Source organism: Thalassophryne amazonica, chromosome 10, assembly GCF_902500255.1.
Source record: "Thalassophryne amazonica chromosome 10, fThaAma1.1, whole genome shotgun sequence".
In the NCBI taxonomy this organism is placed as follows: domain Eukaryota; kingdom Metazoa; phylum Chordata; class Actinopteri; order Batrachoidiformes; family Batrachoididae; genus Thalassophryne; species Thalassophryne amazonica.
The window spans coordinates 87,506,302-87,520,245 of NC_047112.1; the positions used below are offsets into that span (position 1 = coordinate 87,506,302).

The window sequence follows — 13,944 nt, forward strand, 5'->3', positions numbered from 1 at the left end:
CAGATTCTGGATCAGGATTTCACTTTATATAGGCTTTTAAGGATTACATCAGAACTGCTTAACAGATTCTCAACCAAATTTGCACCATAGGTAGATATCAGGCAATGAAAGACTTCACTGAATTTTGGAGGTCATCCGGATCCAGATTATGGATTAGGATTTCAGTTTCTACTCTTCACGTTGTTGGATTTTGAGGATTATGAAAACTACTTAATGGATTTTCACCAGATTTTCACCATGGAAGACCATTAAATTTTGGAGGTGATCCGGATCCAGATTCTGGATCAGGATTTCACTTTATTTAGGCTTTTAAGGATTACATCAAAACAGCTTCACAGATTCCCAACCAAATTTGCACCACAGGTAGATATCAGGCAATGAAAGACTCCACTGAATTTTGGAGGTGATCCGGATCCGGGTTCTGGATTAGGATTTCAGTTTCTGCTCTTCACTTTGTTGGATTTTGAGGATTATGAAAACTACTTAATGAATTTTCACCAGATTTTCACCATGGAAGACTCCATTAAATTTTGGAGGTGATCCGGATCCAGATTCTGGATCAAGATTTCACTTTATATAGGCTTTTAAGGATTACATCAAAACTGCTTCACAGATTCTCAACCAAATTTGCACCACAGGTAGATATCAGGCAATGAAAGACTCCACTGAATTTTGGAGGTGATCCGGATCCGGATTATGGATCAGGATTTCAGTTTCTACACTTCACTTTGTTGGATTTTGAGGATTATGAAAACTACTTAATGAATTTTCACCAGATTTTCACCATGGAAGACTCCATTAAATTTTGGAGGTGATCAGGATCCAGATTCTGGATCAAGATTTCACTTTATATAGGCTTTTAAGGATTACATCAAAACTGCTTCACAGATTCTCAACCAAATTTGCACCACAGGTAGATATCAGGCAATGAAAGACTCCACTGAATTTTGGAGGTGATCCGGATCGGGATTATGGATCAGGATTTCAGTTTCTACACTTCACTTTGTTGGATTTTGAGGATTATGAAAACTACTTAATGAATTTTCACCAGATTTTCACCATGGAAGACACCATTAAATTTTGGAGGTGATCCGGATCCGGATTCTGGATCAAGATTTCACTTTATATAGGCTTTTAAAGATTATGTCAAAACTGCTTCACAGATTCCCAACCAAATTTGCACCACAGGTAGATATCAGGCAACGAAAGACTCCACTGAATTTTGGAGGTGATCCGGATCCGGGTTCTGGATTAGGATTTCAGTTTCTGCTCTTCACTTTGTTGGATTTTGAGGATTATGAAAACTACTTAATGGATTTTCACCAGATTTTCACCATGGAAGACACCATTAAATTTTGGAGGTGATCCGGATCCGGATTCTGGATCAAGATTTCACTTTATATAGGCTTTTAAAGATTATGTCAAAACTGCTTCACAGATTCCCAACCAAATTTGCACCACAGGTAGATATCAGGCAACGAAAGACTCCACTGAATTTTGGAGGTGATCCGGATCCGGGTTCTGGATTAGGATTTCAGTTTCTGCTCTTCACTTTGTTGGATTTTGAGGATTATGAAAACTACTTAATGAATTTTCACCAGATTTTCACCATGGAAGACTCCATTAAATTTTGGAGGTGATCCGGATCCAGATTCTGGATCAAGATTTCACTTTATATAGGCTTTTAAGGATTACATCAAAACTGCTTCACAGATTCTCAACCAAATTTGCACCACAGGTAGATATCAGGCAATGAAAGACTCCACTGAATTTTGGAGGTGATCCGGATCCGGATTATGGATCAGGATTTCAGTTTCTACACTTCACTTTGTTGGATTTTGAGGATTATGAAAACTACTTAATGAATTTTCACCAGATTTTCACCATGGAAGACTCCATTAAATTTTGGAGGTGATCAGGATCCAGATTCTGGATCAAGATTTCACTTTATATAGGCTTTTAAGGATTACATCAAAACTGCTTCACAGATTCTCAACCAAATTTGCACCACAGGTAGATATCAGGCAATGAAAGACTCCACTGAATTTTGGAGGTGATCTGGATCGGGATTATGGATCAGGATTTCAGTTTCTACACTTCACTTTGTTGGATTTTGAGGATTATGAAAACTACTTAATGGATTTTCACCAGATTTTCACCATGGAAGACACCATTAAATTTTGGAGGTGATCCGGATCCGGATTCTGGATCAAGATTTCACTTTATATAGGCTTTTAAAGATTATGTCAAAACTGCTTCACAGATTCCCAACCAAATTTGCACCACAGGTAGATATCAGGCAGCGAAAGACTCCACTGAATTTTGGAGGTGATCCGGTTCCGGATTCTGGATCAGGATTTCAGTTTCTACACTTCACTTTGTTGGATTTTGAGGATTATGAAAACTACTTAATGGATTTTTACCAGATTTTCACCATGGAAGACTCCATTAAATTTTGGATGTGGTCCGGATCCAGATTCTGGATCAAGATTTCACTTTATATAGGCTTTTAAGGTTTACATCAAAACTGCTTCACAGATTCCCAACCAAATTTGCACCACAGGTAGATATCAGGCAACGAAAGACTCAGCTGAATTTTGGAGATCATCCGGATCCGGATTCTGGATTAGGATTTCAGTTTATATAGGCTTTTAAGGGTTACGTCAAAACTGCTTCACAGATTCCCAACCAAATTTGCACCACAGGTAGATATCAGGCAATGAAAGACTTCACTGAATTTTGGAGGTCATCCGGATCCGGATTATGGATTAGGATTTCAGTTTCTACTCTTCACTTTGTTGGATTTTGAGGATTATGAAAACTACTTCATGGATTTTCACCAGATTTTCACCATGGAAGACTCCATTAAATTTTGGAGGTGATCCGGATCCAGATTCTGGATCAAGATTTCACTTTATATAGGCTTTTAAGGATTACATCAGAACTGCTTAACAGATTCTCAACCAAATTTGCACCACAGGTAGATATCAGGCAATGAAAGACTCCACTGAATTTTGGAGGTGATCCGGATCCGGATTCTGGATCAGGATTTCAGTTTCTACACTTCACTTTGTTGGATTTTGAGGATTATGAAAACTACTTAATGGATTTTTACCAGATTTTCACCATGGAAGACTCCATTAAATTTTGGATGTGGTCCGGATCCAGATTCTGGATCAAGATTTCACTTTATATAGGCTTTTAAGGGTTACATCAAAACTGCTTCACAGATTCCCAACCAAATTTGCACCACAGGTAGATATCAGGCAACGAAAGACTCAACTGAATTTTGGAGGTCATCCGGATCCGGATTATGGATTAGGATTTCAGTTTCTACACTTCACTTTGTTGGATTTTGAGGATTATGAAAACTACTTAATGGATTTTCACCAGATTTTCACCATGGAAGACTCCATTAAATTTTGGAGGTGATCCGGATCCGGATTCTGGATCAAGATTTCACTTTATATAGGCTTTTAAGGATTACGTCAAAACTGCTTCACAGATTCTCAACCAAATTTGCACCACAGGTAGATATCAGGCAATGAAAGACTCCACTGAATTTTGGAGGTGATCCGGATCCGGATTCTGGATCAGGACTTCAGTTTCTACACTTCAGTCATCGCAGTCTGAGAATGCACTGCCTTGCCAAACTCATTAATCATGACAAACAAGCGAGGGGCCGTGGTTCTTGATGCCGCTGTCTTGCCAATTTTCCGGTAGATCAGGGCAGCACATAAGCCAAAAAGTACCAGCCCTGCTACCATGAGACCAAAAATGAATAAATCCTCGACGTCCTCAACAGAGAAAGGTGCCAAGCATGCCACATGCCAGGAACTCCAGGAGTTGAGAACATAGCCCGCAGGATACATTCCATCTGGGCAGGTAGGATCCCCCGGTCCTGACCTTCTTGTAGAAAAAATGGTGTCAATACCGTTCAGAGACCAGCTGATCAATTCCATGGTTAATCCAATAGTAGTCCAATAGATCCAGAATCCAATATAATTTGAGGAATTCACAGTCTGGTGAAGTAGGGACTTGAAGGTTAAAGCAGAGAACAGAGATAGGGGAGAGTGGAGGAGATGTGACCGCCCTCATCAGAGTCCCAAGCTGAATTTTGGAGGGCAGTATGCATTTTCAGAGGCCCGACGTCCATGCCCAGTCGCCCAAAATGACAGATATTCTCCCTCGTCTAACTCGGGCGAATATCTGTCATTGCGGGCAACGGCATGGACGGAGGGACTCAGAAAATACATACCGCACAACAAATGCATGTTATTTGCATTATTATCACTTACTGAGATACACAACATGTAACGCGTACATTAAAAGTTGGCTCACTTTAACTTTTGTTGTGTCTGCTGGCACGTGCTGCTCTCCAAATTCGGCAGTGCGTCCTGATCAAGCTGGCTGCTTTGGCTGCTGTTCATTGTCGTACTATCCATGAGAAAATCATCTGGAATATCCATATTGGGACCAACACACACTTCTCGCCTTTTTATCTTTCCCTCTGCGGACAGTTCTTGTGCTGTGTGCGCACGCTATGATGTCATTTGTTTATGCACAGCAGGCGGATATAGCCAGGTAGTGTCGACATAAATCTACTCTATCGGCCTAGCAATGCCTCAGTAAAGTGATAATAATGATGAATAAATTGTCAATAAAAAAAAAAAATATTGCGAGATGATGCCACAGTATAACGGCATGGCACCATTATTCCATTGCCTGGGGAGAACCCTGATTTTAAAAATTGAGAAGGGCTGCCATAATTCCACAAATGTAACCCTTAATGTTTGGATTGCACTAGCTTTGTATAAGTTTGCTAATCCACCAAGATTTTGAAGTAAATGTTATGAGTTGGTATTGTGAGCTTATGTTGGATGAATTATGGGTCGCTTGTCCAGCCTGTTGTGCTGCACCTGGCTTAATAAGATGAAGTAGTAGCTCTACCTTGATGGGGGCCAGATGTCACTGACCCAGGGTATGTATGTGTGTATGTTACCGCAGTAATTCAAAAGTGTGAGGTGGCATCCAAGAGACAAGACCAGTGGCCTCCCAAACGGCAGCCATATCGCACGTGACCAAACTCATTCCTCAACACTCGAATCCTTTCTTTGCTCTTTTTGTAACCCTCGTTTCTCTTTGTCAAATTCTTTGTCCTATTTCTTCACCTTCTTCTCATCGAAGGATAGTGAGGGGGAAAAAGGGAGAGAACCAGAGACAGATAGAGAGGAAAAGGTAGAACAAGGGAGAAAGGATGTGAGGGAGTACAAACAGTTGCTCGGGAGGGACGCAAGCAGACTGAAACAAAGCCAGAGGAATTGATGGAGTGAGCATATGTCGAAGCAAAGCTGTCTACGTGGAGACCGTGTCCTCTGTCTCCCCACATTAATATTAACTATAGAGGTATGCCATCCTAACTATCAGTCCTCTAATAGCTGGGGACAGAGGGAGACACAAAGAGACGGGGCCTGTTGAGGTTCAGCGATCTTGACAGTCTCATTCCCCTCCTGTGCATCAGTCAACCAGATGGGCGGATGGATGAATGGGTGAACTAAAGGATGGATAGCTTCTCCATTAGAGGAGGGAAGGTCGTACAGGATGGAGGGCGGTGGTGCTTGAGATGAAGGAGAAGAAGAAGGGAGACATTAATCTAACAGAGGGCAGGTCAGCGTGTCTCTATCTCAGCTTTTCTGCTTGTTTGGACGTTGACACACACACACACACACACACACATGTGCACAATGCCCTTCCACCTGTTTTTGTCAGTTAAACCAGCACTGTACCAGAAAGTAGAACTCATAAAGAGTCCAAAATTGTGCATTCCAGTCTGCACTTCCCAAAGGAAGAACCCGTTTGTCCAGTTGAGCCTGCAAGAAAGACAAGGATAAAATAAACATTTAAAAAATAAATTTTCAAATGCCAACAGCATATGTTTGTTAATTCACACATATAAAACATGCATATGATTAAAGAGATAAAACTGACACAAGTGATTATTGTTGAACAGCTATGACAGCAATCACCTGTCTGACAGGACTGCATGTGGAAAATGCACATATGGAATAATAAAATCCAATATTCAATATAGGAAATTCTAGTAACACCATCATAGAAGATGGCCCACTTATTTTTTAGGTCAGGCTATTCTCTCTCACTGCCTTTCAAGTACAGATGATGTAAGGAAACATGTGGCCAAGCATCTCCTGCCAGAACTGAAGCATTCATAAAAATATAGTCAAGTTTTGACTGGTACTGTAACTTGCTAGTCGTCATGTGAAACTTTAGAGCCCCTTCGTGCTCGCAACATTCGCTTGGAATGTCGTACGTATGTCAGACATATCGTGCCACGACCAAGGGTGTTTTCAAATTCAAATTCAAATTTATTAATTTATATAGCGCCAATTCACGACAAAATCATCTCAAGGCGCTTCACAACATAAAAAACAATTAAAAATTTAAAACACAATAAAAACAACCATAAAAGAAAGACAGCAGTAAAAGAATAGAAGATTAAAAACACATCATAACACTAATGATAAAACAGGGAAAATAAATGAGTCTTTAAACGTGATTTAAAGGTCTCCACAGTGTCCGACTGCCGAATGTGTGCCGGCAGATCGTTCCACAGAGCTGGTGCACGATAGGAAAAAGCTCTGTGACCGGCAGACTTTTTATTCACCCTGGGAACACACAGAAGTCCTGCACCCTGAGAACGCAGGGCCCGAGCTGGTACATAGGGGCTTATCAAGTCAGCCAGATAGGGAGGTGCAAGTCCATGAACAATTTTATAAACTAAAATCAGTACTTTAAAATCCAATCTTGCAGAAACAGGAAGCCAGTGCAGGGACGCCAAGATTGGCGTAATGTGGTCAAACTTTCTGCTCCATGTCAAAAGTCTGGCAGCAGCATTCTGAACCAATTGAAGACCCCTGATCCTGGACTGCGGTAAGCCAGAGAATAAAGCATTACAATAGTCCAATCTAGAAGAGACAAACGCATGAATCAAAGTCTCAGCATCAGCCATAGACAGAATAGGACAAATCCTCGCTATATTTCGCAAATGGAAGAAGGCAGTCCTTGTAATGTCTCTAATGTGGAGATCAAAGGACAACGCAGGATCAAAAATTACTCCAAGGTTCCTCACTTTATCCGTATGATGTATAACACACAGACCTAAGCTAAATGCTAGCTGATCAAATTGATGCCGATATCTCGCTGGACCAAAAACCATAACTTCAGTCTTATCAGAATTTAAAAGTAGGAAGTTACTAGACATCCAACTTCTTACTGATGCAAGACAATCTTCCAAGGATTTTATGTGAGTAAGATTACCAGCAGTTATTGGCATATACAATTGAGTGTCATCAGCATAGCAATGAAAGGGAATCCCAAAACGCCGCAATATATTCCCGAGGGGTGCTACATAAAGAGAAAAAAGCAAGGGGCCCAAAACAGATCCCTGAGGAACCCTAAACTTCATGCACTAAGATCCAGCAGCACCAGGACCGTAGTGATATCCGAGTCCATTGCTCGCAAAAGGTCATTCACTACTTTAGTAAGTGCTGTCTCTGTGGAGTGAAATTTTCTAAAAGCAGACTGCAGTGGCTCAAAAAGATTATTCTCAGTGAGGTAGTCCACGAGCTGTCGCGAGACCACTTTTTCCAGGATTTTAGAACAAAATGACAGATCTGATATCGGTCTATAATTCTTCAATATACTAGGGTCGAGATTAGATTTTTTAAGTAATGGTTTGATCACTGCAGACTTAAAACACTTAGGAACAGATCCAGAAGTTAATGAGAGATTTATCATTTCCAGCACAGTTGGTTCAAGAATGGGCCACAGGTCAATTAAACAGGTTGTGCTTTTAGTAGACGTCACGAGCGTCGTCAGTGCGCCTAGCGAGATACCATCAAAATCTGTAAATCTGGATACTACCTCAGTGGGCGCATCCACCTCCACAGCAGTATGCAGTGGTTGGGCCAAAGCCTGCTGAGATATACTCAACCTAATATCCTCAATTTTCTTCTCAAAGTAATCCAAGACGTCCTGTGCTGAGAAAGGAGAGTGAATAACAGGTGGCTGTCCATGAATAAGAAGTGCTACAGTTTCAAACAAAAACTTGGAATTATGCTTATTTTTATTAATCAAATCAGAATAATAGGCACGCTTTGTAGCCAGTAGTGCCTGCTTATAATCCAAGACAGCATCTCGCCATGCAAGATGGAACACCTCTAACTTAGAACTACGCCATTTCCGTTCAAAACCTCGAGCCTTCTGCCTAAGGTCACGCAGGTAACCATTAAACCAAGGTGAGTATTCCTTGGGAAGGCGTGTCCTCAAGAGAGGAGGCGCAACCTTGTCCAGTGTGGCCTTGAGCGCTGAGCTTAAGCCATCCGCAAGACTATCTACTGATTGAATATTCTCTAACCCCGAGGCCAAAATTTCAGGCAGTCTGGCTTTGAGTTCTATCATAATTGAAGGAGTAATGCGTCGGCGCAAAGAAAGACAAGGCTTTCGATCCACTAGGCGCGGCAACATAAATGCACACCTAACAAATGAGTGGTCAGAGATCACCGAGGCAAGAGGCAAAATGTCAATGTTTGTGACAGCAAGGCCACGTGTGAGTACCAGATCAAGGGTATTTCCACTAGTATGTGTTGAATCCTGAATACATTGCTGGAATCCCAGCACATCCACAAGTTCTATAAATGACTTGCAAAGGGGATCAGAGGGCTTATTTATGTGGATATTAAAATCACCAATAATCAAAATGTTGTCCACCCTAGCTGACAGGCTAGAGATGAATGCACCAAATTCATCTAAAAATTCAGAATATGGGCCAGGAGGCCTATAAACAGTGACAACATGGCATGACTGATTTCCATACTTCTGACCCTGACAATATGTAGCATCATGGGCAGAGCGGAGAGTCAGATGCTCAAACGAATTATATTTATGCCCCCCGACAGTCAAGAAGGTAAACTTGGATTTATAGATAAAAGCAACACCCCCGCCTTGCTTCGCAAAACGAGACATGTGACTGAATGTGTACCCTGCTGGGCAGGCCTCATTCAGAGGAAGAACAGCTGTGGGTTTGAGCCAGGTTTCACATAACCCAATCATGTCCAAATGATGATCCATAATTAGATCGTTAATCAACAGGGATTTTGAGGACAAAGATCTGATGTTAATAAGACCCAAACTGAAGACTTCTGTCAGTTTGACAGACTGACATCTTTGAATAGGCCTGAGTATCTTAAAATCCACTCCACGTTTTCCATCCAGCGCCCGGAGAGTGTCAGGAACCGCTGTCGTCACATCAGGACTACAATTCCCAGAAGCTGCAGCGCTCTGATGACGTGGGCGCCGAGCACCGATGCGCTCAGCTGACCAGATGACCGGCACAGACGACCCAGTTCGATGGAACACAAACTTTCTCCGGGAGCCTCTGTGGACACAGCGACGTCGGCGGAACAAGCCAAGCTCTCTGATAGCGAGAATGTCCCGAGGGACATTATTGTTGTTCAAGCTTCGTAGCTCAGCTGCAGAGTAGCTTAGCATCACGCCAGCCGAGGGAGTGAAATGCAGCGTCGTACAGCGCAAAGCAGGCAATAAACAATCAAAGATAACTAAAAATGCACACTGAAGGACCAAAAACCACGTTAAGTACATATCCAAAATAAAAATTACACTCAAGCCACTAAAAACCGAATTATACACGAGAAAACTGGAGAAAATCAGACGAGCGGCGAACACACAACGCCAGTAACTCTTCTTCGTCTCTTCGAGAGAGACGAACTATGTAAAATTTTCAAAATCATCAGCCATGTCGAACCCTGACTGAATGGCGCGATCAAGGCAGCCTTCACACCAGCGGCTGACTGATGGCGAAAGAAGAATAAGAATAACAAGAAGAACTTTATTAATCCTGACGGAAATTGTTTTGCCAGAGTGCTGAAACAGTAACAGTAAATTGGTTTGTATTTATTTATTTAATTTCTTTTTACTGTGAGAACAGAATCATTACCAGTAACATGATTATCTTACATTTAAACAGTACATTCAGTGTTCTTATAATGTTCACAGAGTTACACATTTTAATTGATTTATGTACATTTGCACATTAATTTCTTCTGATGCTGTGTGAGCACGATGTGGTATCACACCTCTAATGTGCTTACACTGTGTTCGTGCCCATGCACACGAGCATGCACGTAACAGTCGCTGCAGGATCGTTCACACTTGTCTGACATGTGTCCCGGCAGGACAGGTCGGGTCCTCCGCTCCCGAGTGCCTTGCATTCAGAGACCACTTGATCAGATCCATTTTGCCGTTTTCCAGAGGAGCAGGGCTGGCAGCCTCACAGACAAAACATGCTACAGTAGCAGGAAAGTTGGGGAGGGAGGAGGAGAGAAAAATGCGACCGTCCCGACCGAGAGCAAGAAGGCAAAAAAAAAAATCATAATACAAACATGGCCGTTGGCTAGTCTGGGCCATGATCAGATGTTTAGTCATGAATTTGGAGAGACACAGCGTGTTACATCAACAGAGACAAGCAAGCAAAGGGTGACCCTACCCCAGTATGCTTTGCTCCTGCAGACATGAGCAAAACAACCATTTTTCCTCCGCACCATGAACACTGAGAGTGGATTTTATGCTGCTCACTCTTCTTCTACCAGCTGATTGTTGTTTTGACAACAGGGGAGCTGCAGAGCTCCCTCTTTTTCATTTTATTGTTATTTCCAATTCAGTTTCTTTGTGTATACAAGTACAGTCCTTTGTCCCTCAGGCCATCAGACTCCACAACTCTTCACTAATGGATGGAGGAGGAGTAATGGGAAGACAGGGGATGGGAAGGAGAGGAACAGTAGTAGTCAGTAAGCCAGTAGCAAGCAGTATTTCTGGTATTTCTATTTGTACAGTAGTGTTCAGAATAATACTAGTGCTATGTGACTAAAAAGATTAATCCAGGTTTTGAGTATATTTCTTATTGTTACATGGGAAACAAGGTACCAGTAGATTCAGTAGATTCTCACAAATCCAACAAGACCAAGCATTCATGATATGCACACTCTCAAGGCTATGAAATTGGGCTATTAGTAAAAAAAAGTAGAAAAGGGGGTGTTCACAATAATAGTAGTGTGGCATTCAGTCAGTGAGTTTGTCAATTTTGTGGAACAAACAGGTGTGAATCAGGTGTCCCCTATGTAAGGATGAAGCCAGCACCTCTTGAATAGGGATGGGTATTGAGAACCGGTTCCTTTCGGGTATCGTTAAGAAATGATTCGATCCACCAACATCAATAAGCTTTGTGCTTAATGATTCTGTTATCGGTCCTTCAGAGTGGCCGTTGTTTGTCAGGAAAATGATCATTTCTCTACATTGATTACGGACCCTGTAGCGGGTCCGTAAACAACTTTTCTGCAGCGCGGCTTTGCTTTGAACCTTGAACCAATGGAAGCAGTGGTTCGCAGATTGAAGCAATGCTTCAATCTATTGCTTCGTTTATTCTTTCTTTCGCTTAATTTCCCCCCGCTAAAACCCTAAAGAGCATACATCTGTGAGTATTATTTACCTTTTCTATGTTAAACCGACCTGTTATGGTCTTCTGAAACACTTAATAGATGTATTTTATAACTTAAAAATGGGAGCAGTGCTAACGCGTTAGCATGTCTATGGCATTTTCAGTGTTAAAAGTTAGCATTATGCAGTTGCAGCTGTCATCACGTTCGGTTGCATTTGTTTTCAAATTGTAATATTTCTTAAATTTATTTTTGTTTATATATTAATAATCTAATGATTATTATATACAATTTTAGAGAAAGAGACAAAAAGAACCTGAATAGAAACACAACAGAAAATATTAAAGCAACTAACAATGAACATACATAAATAAATAAATAACTATATACAGAAATAAATAAGTGTTTCCTGTGAACACCTAGTGACTCTTACGAGGGTAGGCTGAAAAGTTCTAAGGCTCACTATAATGCAGTTAATGCATTACTCCTTCATGGGGAACCTTAGAACTTTTCAGTCTACCGTCGTACACCTCCATTTCATCCCTGTCTTATTTAAGTTTAATGACAGTTTGTTTCGGTCAAACCACATTTTCAATGTATTAATTTCTTCAGTGATTTCCTCCAGAACTGTTGGGTGGGCCGCCAGAAGAGGAGGTACTGCTGGCCCACCACCAGAGGGTGCCCTGCCTGAACTGCGGGCTTCAGGCACGAGAGGGCGCTGCCGCCACGGACACAACCGGGAGTGACAGCTGTCACACATCAACTCATAACAGCTGTCACCCATCTTCATTTCATCACTCCATAAAAGCCGGATGTCATCTCCACCTCGCTGCCGAGATATCATCTACCTGTGAAGGTACTTTTCTCTGCTGACCTAAATCATTGAATAATAACCTGAACTTCTTTGCAGCCGTATTCCTGGATTGGCGTTTGGTGTGAACAGCGACGGCTTCGCTTCACACCCAAACCAGATAAGTGGTTAGACAGGAGCTGCACGAGTGTGTGATTAGAGGTGGAGGTGACTTTCCACCTTCTGACTGTTTTTGTTACTGGGTGTGCACACACCCACATCTCACTGTTTGTGCTCCTCGCCAGCAGTACCAGATCCGACAGTCGGGGACGGTGATCACCTGGGAATTCGGGACTTGGCGGCTCCAGTATTCTCTGGGTTCTGTGGCGGTGGAGATCGTGTGGTTCCGGCTCTTCTTGGGACAGACGTCTTCTATCCTCGAGCCTGCCCACACGTCACCTTGGTGTATTGACTGCTATCCGATTCTGTGATTGTCTGTATAATCGTTGTGCACATTCACAACATTAAAATTGTTACCTTTTGGCTCATCTATTGACCGTTCATTTGTGCCCCCTGTTGTGGGTCCGTGTCACTACACTTTCCCCAACAGGATATCTCGGCCACGTCATGGATCCCGAGGGGCGTCAGCCATCTGTTGGACAACCAATGGAAGAGCAGGGTGCACAGGCGTCGGCTGGAGGCATGATTGGTGAGTTGCAGCATATCCTCACCGCCTTTACCGCTCGGATGGACCTGATGACCGAGCAAAACATCATCCTTAATCGCAGGATGGAGGCTCTCACCGCACAGGTGGAAGCGCGCGCTCAGGGCGCTGCTGCACCTCCTCCTCCTGCCGACCCAGTGCCGAATACAGACATTCCACTGGTCATTCAACGACCCCCCCCCACCATCCCTTGAAGCATACATAAGCCCCCCAGAGCCGTACGGAGGTTGTGTGGAGAAGTGCGTGGACTTTCTTATGTAGTGTTCGCTCGTCTTTGCACAGCGTCCCGTGATGTACGCGTCTGACGCCAGTAAGGTGGCTTACGTGATTAATTTGCTTCGAGGTGAGGCACGCGCTTGGGCTACAGCGCTTTGGGAACAAAGTTAACGGCTCCTTGCCTCTTATACTGGGTTTGTGAGGGAGCTCAAAACTGTTTTTGATCACCCTAACAGAAGCGAAACCGCGTCTACCGTGCTGCTGTCAATGAGACAGGGGCGCCGGAGCGCAGCCGAATATGCAGTCGACTTCCGCATCACGGCTGCGAGATCTGGCTGGAATATGACTGCGCTCCACGCCGCCTTCATAAACGGACTGTCGTCGGTCCTGAAGGAGCACATGGTGGCTAAGGAGGAACCGCAGGATTTGACTGAGCTTATCGATTTGGTTATACGATTGGACAATCGGTTAGAAGAACGCCGACGGGAGCAAGGCGAAGGGCGTGGTCAGGCACAAGCCGTCCCTCTTCCTCCCGGGCCCTAAAGAGAGCCGTCTTCCCCACGCTCCACAGCCACAGCGCTCCGTGTGGCTAAAACTCCCACTGCTGATGATGCTAGGGACACGAGCAGGGCCACATTCAGACAGAGGAGGCTGATCCGCGGGGAGTTCTTTGTCTGCGGCTCGAG

The 13,944-nt window shown here is 43.1% G+C and overlaps 1 protein-coding gene across 8 annotated transcripts in view; it reads left to right on the forward strand.

The window, feature by feature from the left end:
• dab1a (DAB adaptor protein 1a) overlaps positions 1–13,944 on the forward strand; it is a 929,000-nt gene that overhangs the window by 819,406 nt on the left and 95,650 nt on the right. The gene's annotated exons all lie outside the window — the stretch shown is intronic.